Below are 9,733 nucleotides of genomic sequence, written 5' to 3'. Positions count from 1 at the left end.
GGCTGATATATGCACTGAAACACGTTACCTAGAAGTAAACATTAACAAAGCCCGCTCGCTAACACTGAGCTAACAGATCCTTTTCTGCATGCACTGGCTTTTACGATTGAAACTCCTTGTTTTCTCATAAACTTTGATAGTTGTTATGGACTTTGCTGTGTTCAACAGCACGAAGATTAAAATACCACAGATTGCTTCATATTGTTCTCGAGCTGCGACAGTACCCCACAACTCTCTCCGACTCCCGGGCGCTCCTTTAATCGAGTTCTTTTCTCTCTGATGTTGAGACGTAGCACGCGCGCTCCCAACGACTGCAAAGGCTTTAGATATTGTTTACCCGCGAGCACAATGCAGATTTAATGCACGTTGGCTTAATGCCAGTCGCATTCGCGAACACCCGTAGGACATGAAGAGTTAAAGAGCCGCTTTAGAGAAAAAAAAATTAATTAAACCCCCCTCGCTCTCCAGTCGGCCAGATTGAAGAGCAAACCTGCGAGCGACTGCGTCACAAACCTCCGGGGCTTGCGCCATGTCTGGGAGAATAGGACTAGAAAGCCTTCACAATGATTAAAAAGGAACAAAAAAACTCTGAGGGAAAAGACAAAAGAAAACACCGTCCTCCTTCTCCCTTATCAAAAGGGGGGGAAATACTCCTTTCACATGTAGTGAGAGAAAACGACGAAAAAGATAGAAAATGCCGGGAATTGAAAAAAAAAAAGGAGGAGCGACATCCACTCCAGCGCTCAAACAAAAGAAGTGTTACCAACTCGCGAGCATTCGCCAAACAAAGGGGGGCCCTCGGTACGTCGCTCGCCGGGCGTATCAGTCGCCTTATAGCCTGGGCGCGGAGAACAGCGAAATATTTTAACTAATTAACGAGGAGTGGTGAAAACTAATTAGTTCTCCGAGACGTAAAGCTGCTTTTGCCTCTATCTTTTTTCCACCCGCGCACACACGCTCACACAGATGCACACACACACACAGTAGTGTTCTCTCCTTGGCGTTGTTCATTACAGACAGAGAGAGAAGCGAGACGCGGACGAGGTGACAGCGCAAGGCCTCACCTACGTGGACCAATCGCATTCCCTCCTCACCCCTTATCCTCAACCCCCTCTCCCATTTTGATCTCCCTCTTCTTTTCTCCCTCAGGGAAGTAACAGAAAAACGCGCGCCAGAATCAACGCAGAACACGGGCTGAGAAAGCGCCAGAAGCGAAGGAAATGCTTCAACTCAGATGCCGCACACATACACACACAGCAACAACGGCCTGAAACAATTGGCCAAGCGAGCGAAAGCTTTCATGAGACCTGAAATGAGCCCTGCGGTATCTCTCTCTCAGTGTTGGACGCAGATCCCGTTACTTGTTTTTCTCCAGTGAGACTCAAGCGTCCGGGAAATTGGGAATAAAAGAATAAGGAAAGAAGGCAGGAGATATGCGAGTATACTGAAATGTTGATGGCTTAACGTGAAGCGAACTTCTTGTGTTTTATGTGGAAGAGTTAGGTGTGCATAACTGCAGTAGGTGACTGCCGTTAGTAAGGTTAAATAACAGCCGTGCCTCGAGGCAGTTTGGTGCTTACTTTTTTTTTCACATGAACAGGAAAACGAAAGGAGTTGGAAAGAAAAGCGGAACACTTTTTGCGAGAATATTAGCGTTGGCGCAACTGCGTATCGGAACCAGTGGTATAAATTTTTTGATCATGATGAAGAGCTCTTTGACAAAACCAGTGTCGGAGAAACGGGCAAGATGAGGTGCTAACATCCAGGTTATTTAGATTTTTTTTATGTAATGTGTGCACCTGCTTCATTCCCGACTAATTAGGAGCACATCTGCTAGGCTTGCGAGCGCAAGATATGTAATGAAGAAGAATTATTAAAATTAGTTAACAGTGAAAAATAGCATGGCGTAAATTTTTGTACTATATCGTTTCCAACAACGCCCACTGTCGTCTCGTCAGTCGATGAAATTATGCCTGATAGATAATCAGGCTCGAGTATCAACCGGGTGCAAGCACCGATCGCACACAACACAAGCAGCGCAAGCGGAAGTGTTTGTCTCGTTCCCTTCGTGTCGTCTTAGTGCTGTTATGTTCTTTATATACAAGTTGTCTGGCCGTCTCCGCCTGGGCCCCTCTTCCCATAGGTGAAATAAAGTGCAAAGAAGCTGCTGCCGCTTTGTTCATTCAACAGAGCCATTATGTTCCTTTACCGGACTTGAATGTCTAGCCGCTCCTCGTGCAGCTCTGCAGTACATCGATACACAAATACCCCAATAATGAGCTGTGTCCTGGGATTCTAAAGCTTCTCTACAATGTCTCAGTTCTGTTTTAGGCAATCGCGACCACGATCAACTCGTAGCAGAGATAAGACATCTTCAACACCAGTCACTGGAAGAGGGTCATGACATCATCTTCCAGTGGTTACCGGGACACAGTCGCATTGTCAGAAACGACGCAGCTGACGCTGCAGCTCGATCGGCCCACGGCAGTGCCAACGTTGTCCAGATTCCACTGACAAGAGCCGACGCAGCAAGACATCTGCGAGTGCTTGGCCGAATTGAGACTTTAGTGTCATGGTCTACTAAATGCCGTTTGCACCACCTCTACCTCTTACTTCAACTAAATCCTACGTCAGGGCTCTTAGGCTTGCGATGCTACGCCCTTGTGTCGCCTGTGACTGAGAGTGGCGTTTAGGAATGCTTACTCCCACTTAATCGCAATGGCAGACTATCCTGAGTGTGAGAACTGTGGGTGCTTTGAAACAATAGAACTCCTACTTTGTTGTGATTGCCCTCTATTTGAGCGTGAGCGTGTCCTCCTGGCTGCAAAGCTCCGTCGCTCAGATCCTTGTCCCCTAACAGAAGCCAAAATTCTGGGTCCATGGACTAAACCTTCATCTCAGAAAAGAGGTGTGAAGGCGCTTTTAAAATTCTTGAAAGACTCAGGATTGAGTTCAAGGTTGTGAACTTTCAATGTGTGCCCTGTGTACCGTGTTAGTGATGGCCTACGAACGCGTGGAAAAGTGATCTCCCTTTGTTCTCTCACCTTTCTATCTCTCGCTCCGTTCCTCTTCCCACGTGTAGAGTAGCATACTGGGCGTCGCCTAGTTAACTTCCGTGACTTTCTGGTCTTCTTCCTCTCTCTCTCTCTCTCTTGGTGTCCAACTTTGAACGTGGCACCTTTAGTTGCCAATTGCTTTCTTCCGATTCTGTTAGCCACGTGAATGTAGCTAGACCTTTGCGGCGACTGTTGTAGGCCTGCTTAGCGGACCTATACTTCAAACGTGTTCAGGCCTATTGTAAATAAAGATTCTGCATGTCGAGATACATGCTCTCAATAAGAACAAAAAAAAAACTAAGCCAATCTCCATGCATTGTACCCAAGAAGGTTCTCAGAACGCTGACCTGAGAGTTGATTGATTGATTGATTGATTGATTGATTGATTGATTGATTGATTGATTGATTGATTGATTGATTGATTGAGCCGGTAGCCGGAATGTTTATTTCAGAGCGCCGGCGGCTATCGCTGCCGCCTTGACCCAGTTGCGCTATCTGCTGATCTTCCAGATCACAGCTGAATAGTGCTGCCTACCACTGCTCGAACGATGCGCGCGGTGTTTTTGGATATCATAGTTTACCACTAGTCGTGAACGCCTCTCATCTGAGGAAAACAGACGCTCTCGGGCATGGTTTTACAGCAGCGCAGGGGACAAAAAACGTGACAAGTGCACAGACACGGCACTGACGTCATGTCCTTTGTCCCCTGCGCTGCTTAAAACCATGTCACACCAACTTGCCCAAGCTTCTACAGTATCAGCTCTCACGCACTAAGCCTTGAAAATTAATGTATGCTCCACCAACCTCCCATCTGATCCCTGCTCCGCTGTTCTCACCTTAGCACCCTTTTTAAGGAAGAGTACACGTGTCCTGATTTCCCTTCGCTCACCCCCCCCCCCCCCCCCCACCTCCGCGCTCCATCATAGATAGGGCTCAAACTTTTCGGCTTTTATTTTGTAGAAAATTTAGCGAAATTTTCGCGGTTCTCGTTTCTTTTTTGGCGAATATTATTTCCTACGGATGAATTAGTGGCCCTTTCAGCGATATATGTGGTATTCTTGAGTGGTCAAAAGTCATTTAAGTTTATTTTTATTTTTGTTAACCTGTTCATTCGATTTATCAGTAATTAACACACAAATGTTCGTCACTTACTTGTAAAGTACTTGATGCAAAACACGTTAATTACTACTTGTAATCAATGTATCAAATGCTATCGATGCTAATGATGTCCTGCTCCAAGGCTCTTAAGCGTTTTAAATGGCCACAGTGATGTTGAATAAATGTTTTCGCGTCGTACGAGACCGACAGGTCTTTCAAGGACGCAGAAGTGCTGCGTGCAGGATAATGAGAATGTTAGCGAAAAATAATTTTATTGTATGAGGAGAAAAAAATCTTATCTGTTAAAGAGTTTTTTTTTAGTGCAGCCTGAAATATGCGTGTTGTTTTGAAATAATGAGCAGAAAATAGCACATCTTATGTCCACACTTTTTTAAAAGAGCTGTTGTCGTAATTATTTTTTCCCGCAGAAAAAGAACCCGAGAAAACCCGAATTATGCAATTTTTCTTACTGAATAACGCGAATAAATTTGACCTAAAAATATCGCCCGATTTTTACACCTGAATTAGGAAAAAAAAAGTCCCACCTTGGCAATACGACAGCGTTAGAAGATGGTGATGCCTTTTGCCGCACGTAGAAATAAAAATATGCCTGGACTCTTTCCTATCTGTAGATCACTCCGCATATTACTACGTACCACTCCGCCGATGACAGAGCGGCAAGCCGGCACTCGAATAGCTGAAAGGCCTTCCACGCGTTGGTTCATTCTTCCTATATATATATATATATATATATATATATATATATATATATATATATATATATATATATATATATATATATATATATATATATATATATATATATATATATATATATATATATATGAAGGGAGCCAACAGTCACCGAAACCAAGGTGCATAGGGGAACGTTAATTTTTTTTTAATGTGTTATGCTTATCAGTGGGATAATAATACTTAGATTAATAAATAGCTTAAAGAAAATTACTTATAAAGCAGCAGAAAAAACAACCATGCCGCCGGTGGGATTCGAACCCACGACCTCCGAATATCACGTCCGGTGCTCTTACCAACTGAGCTACGGCGACGGCTGTCCAATGTCGTGGGTTCGGATCCCACCGGCGGCATGGTTGTTTTTTCTGCTGCTTTATAAGTAATTTTCTTTAAGCGATTTATTAATCTAAGTATTATTATCCCACTGATAAGCATAACACATTAAAAAAAAATTAACGTTCCCCTATGCACCTTGGTTTCGGTGACTGTTGGCTCCCTTCATAAATTTGTCAAACGGGCCCCTCATTTCCTTTAACTTGTCTGCTTATATATATATATATATATATATATATATATATATATATATATATATATATATATATATATATATATATATATATATATATATATATATATATATATATATAATGTGTAAAGCGGGAGCCGGGACGTTCAATTCGATTTTGTAAGGAAGTCGGCCGCACAGGGCAATGATTCCAAGTTTCTAAGAATGCCTTGAGCGTGTACGTCGAGTTCCCGCGGTAAAAAGGCGAGCTCAGAATCCTCCTTAGCGCACCTTTGAGTTACAGCGAGAAGGCGCACGCGGCGCCGTTGCCGACCGCACACACAACAGCGTCGTCAAGGTCGTGGAGGACGAAGCCCGAGCAAGCTCGCTGCAAACGCTGTTTACAGCCGTTACGATGGGGCGGCGTCGGCGGTTACATTCCGCGTACTCTCTTGAGGCAACGCGGGCTGGGTTCCCTGCCCGCTCGTTTAGTTTTTTCGAATTATTCGCGTTTCACCAGTGTCATAGCATTAAAAAAAAAAAAACGTCCCGAACTCGACCTTTTATCACATCGCCGTAAGCTTTCACTTCTCACATTTATCCATAGACTGCGTCATCACCCGTCGCTTCAGGTCCACTTCTTCCAACTACCCTCAGTCGTCTTTACACGTCGTGATCACTCCTACAAAGTAAGGCGCATAATGTGCCACACATTCCGTTACTCTAAGTTATTTATTCAACGCACAATAGTTGATTCGAATAACCTGCCATCTACCATTGCCACCGGAATAAACACATCTAAATTTTTAGATTGGTTTATTGGCTTGGTTTATGGTGGTTCAACGTCCCAAAACGACTCAGACAATGAGGGACACCGTAGTAAAGGACTCTGGAAATAAACTTCGACCACCTGGGGTTCTTTAACGTGCACTGACATCGCGCAGTACACGGCCTCTAGAATTTCGCCTCCATCGAAATGCAACCGACGCGGCCAGGGTCGAAGCCGAGCAGCTGAGCACCATAACCACTGAGCCACTGCTGCGGCTAAATTTCAAGAACTTATTCGCTCAGTTACTGGTGTTTAATGTCTCCCACAATTGTTGTTGTTTGTGTTGTACTTTTTTGTATTGCTGCATATATTGTACCTTGATGGATATGTGATCGGTTTTCTATAACCGCATTGTTATCACATTATTTTTATGTAATAAGTATATTTATGTGTTATGCATTTTTGTATTGCCACCCCCTCCCCCACCTTTTTTTTTTCATGTAATGCCCTCCTTCGAGGGCCTCTGGGGGTGTTTTGAATAAACAAATCACATAGTACTCGTCTGCTGCTAGGTCCTTTGAATCTTTGCAGCCACCGAACCTTCATAAACAGTCTGTGGTTTAATTAGTTACACGTTCGTGTCCCAATCGAGAGTTCCAGCTGTCAAGTTAGGGTTCATGCTTTCACTTTAATTCCCACGGCGACTTTCTCCTGGAGGCGCACACCGATCGGTCGATGTAATGGTAGGGGGTGTTTAGCTACAATGAAAAACGGTCGCACCGTCAGAGCTTGTCTCCCGAGATGTACGAAGCCTCAGCCTCTCCGCAAACTGGCGAAGCGCTTTTCTCAACTAAACGCAAGATTGGGGCGTTCAAGCGAAAGCAAATGTGCAGTCACACAGCCAGCGCCGTCCTCCCTAGCTGCAGAAGTTTGGCTCAGCTGCATTTGAATAAAACATTTTCTTGGACTAAATGCACAACGGCCCGAAATGGCAAATGATAAGTCCTGATGAAACTCGCTTGTGGATGTAAAATCGTTTTACGTTTCGAAAAAAAAAGCAGCTTTGGTTACTCTGCTTGCGGCTGAACCTTCTAGGCATTTGTGTAGACACATCTTGATACCTTAATCTCAGCTTTGAGGTTTTCATATGATCAAAAGATAGTCCGAATATTATCGCTCCTCAGAAAGTGCAAATCACTGCAAACTTTGCCAGAATTTCAGAGCCCTCCCGGCAGGAAATAAGTTTGACGAATCGATCATGTTTATGGCGCAAGGGCATCTGTGGCCAAAGAGCGCCAAGTGCGCGAAGCTGTCCGCTCGTTTTCTTTTACAGCGACAGCTGCTAAGTGCCCTTTCTTGGGTTTCGCGTTGCAGTAGTGGTATATCGTAGTCGTCGGCGTAACCGGTGGGTGGTTACCACAGGAACCATTCGGAGGGGGGTTACCGTGGAAGGATGAGGCGGGTCACCATGGAAGAAGGGTTTATGGAAGGCGTAATCAGAGGCTGGTTACAACGGTAAGCGCACGGAAGGTGGTTACCGTGGGAAGAGGAGGGTCTAGCGGAAGCGGAGAAATACTCATTCGGAGGGTTATTACCATGGAAGGCGAATGGTATGGCGACGGCGTTAAAGTTCAATAGAGTGTTGTTGCGGGCTAGTAGGTTTAACATTGCTTAAAAGGGAACAGCGCAAACACAGGACAAGGACAGGAACGTACAACACAGGCGCTGACTTACAATTGATGTTTGTTCGAAAGGTGCACACACGTATTAAGTAGTCTGGAGAGAAGCTGTCAGCTGAGTCAACGCCAGGGGCGGTGTAGAGGGCCGGATAAAAGCGATAAATTCTTAAAAGGTATAAAAGTTTTAACAAGGAACGATGCCTTTGGGAAGGGTGACATGAGAGAGTTTGGGTTTATGGGTTTATGGGGGTTTAACGTCCCAAAGCGACTCAGACTATGAGGGACACCGTAGTGAAGGGCTCCGGAAATTTCAACCACCTGGGGTTCTTTAACGTGCACTGACATCGCACAGTACACGGGCCTCTAGAATTTCGCCTCCATCGAAATTCTATCGCCGCGGCTGGGATCGAGCCCGCGTCTTTCGGGCCAGCAGTCGAGGGCCATAACCACTCAGCCACATCGGCGGCCGGTGACATGAGAGAATGAAAACAACAAGATGCAGGTGAAGAATGGATAATGGGCATGCATGCGGTCGGGTAAAAAAAGAACGTGGCTAGCACTTTATGTGAAAGAGTTAAGAAGTTAAAAAGCGAGATAAAATTACTTGTGTAGATAGGCAGTCTCCTTAGACATCAGGTTAATGGATGGACTGCTGACACACGTGTCGCCACGATTCCGAATTAGTTAAGCTTCATGTATCTCCCGTGCGCGCTTTCCGTAGTATCTTTTCAAAATCTTTGTCTTGTAAAGGGCTGGCACGCAAGAGCATCTCTTCGTCCTGTGTTTGCGGTGTTCCCTCTTAAGCAGTGATCATTAAAGCAAGAAGGCTATGGTTCTTCGGGGGTGATAAGTACTATTTTAGTCCATCTTCAACACTGGCTTAAAGGAAAGCAAGAACTAACAGAGCGTGTCACATGATCAAGGCTGCACCAAGAATCTACGGCGTAGGGTTGAAAGAAAAGAGCTCGAACACACTTTTAAGTATTATGCTCTTAGTATGAAACTAGTGAAAATGCGATTTTAAATACGCGCCACGCGTAATCACTCCAGGACAGCAACGTCGACATGCAGCCGGGACAAAGCTATCACGAAAATGGCTTAGAAAGACAGAAGAGACAAGAGAGAGAGATCGGTAAATGACGTTACTTCATTATCGACAGGACGCTCATGGGCGGCGCGCGCGAAAGAGCCTCTGCTGCGCGCTTGGCCGAGCAAGCACAAACCTGTCTGCGCCCTCCACGAGCGAAGCAGCCTGTCGCCTACATCCAGCCTAACGAGTTGTGTGCACTTCTGTAAAGACGGGTCCGCTGCTTAACAAATAACGATCTACTTCTCTTTGAAGTACTTGTATCTTTTATCTTTTTTTTTTTTGCCGCGAAGAGTGCTTTGTCATATTCCTTGTTTCTGACCTAGCCGGCAGAAAATATCTGGAGTCGGAAAACAACCTGAATGCAGAACTAACCCCGTCTGCGCAGAAATGTTGGAAGATGTTTTCCGTGCGCAGACCTGTTCGACGATGCACCGTACTGGACTTGTGCAGTGTGAGAAGGCAGTATGGGCGACCAGGTGTTGGCAAAGAAAACGAATAGAAACGAGGTGTTGAGACAGAACAAAAAAAGATAGAAAAGAAGGTATAAGCACGTGAGCAAGGTTCACTGAATTAGAAGAAAAGGCGGGATTTGATCAGGCCGGCTCGTTGGAGGACGATACCTCAGCGCCCTCTAGAGACCTGTGCAAGAAACGTGTCAATAAGAGGGGTTCAAGCGGGGAGAGCCTTAATCTAGCGGCCTCATTCAGCGTAATTTCCGGTTGGAGAGTAGGAAGAAAGCGAGCCGTGAGCAGATTGATTTCCAAAACAGGCGGCTCAGATATG

General features: G+C 45.2%; 1 non-coding gene across 1 annotated transcript; it reads right to left on the bottom strand.

Moving 5' to 3' along the window:
• Nucleotides 1–5,147: 5,147 nt before the first annotated feature.
• TRNAS-UGA (transfer RNA serine (anticodon UGA)) lies at nucleotides 5,148–5,221 on the bottom strand. The gene has a single exon. It is a non-coding gene; the product is annotated as a tRNA-Ser (tRNA).
• Between the last annotated feature and the right edge of the window lie 4,512 nt (nucleotides 5,222–9,733).

The sequence above is a fragment of the Amblyomma americanum genome, chromosome 4, assembly GCF_052857255.1.
Source record: "Amblyomma americanum isolate KBUSLIRL-KWMA chromosome 4, ASM5285725v1, whole genome shotgun sequence".
NCBI lineage: Eukaryota > Metazoa > Arthropoda > Arachnida > Ixodida > Ixodidae > Amblyomma > Amblyomma americanum.
This window is presented reverse-complemented; position numbering and strand designations above follow the sequence as displayed.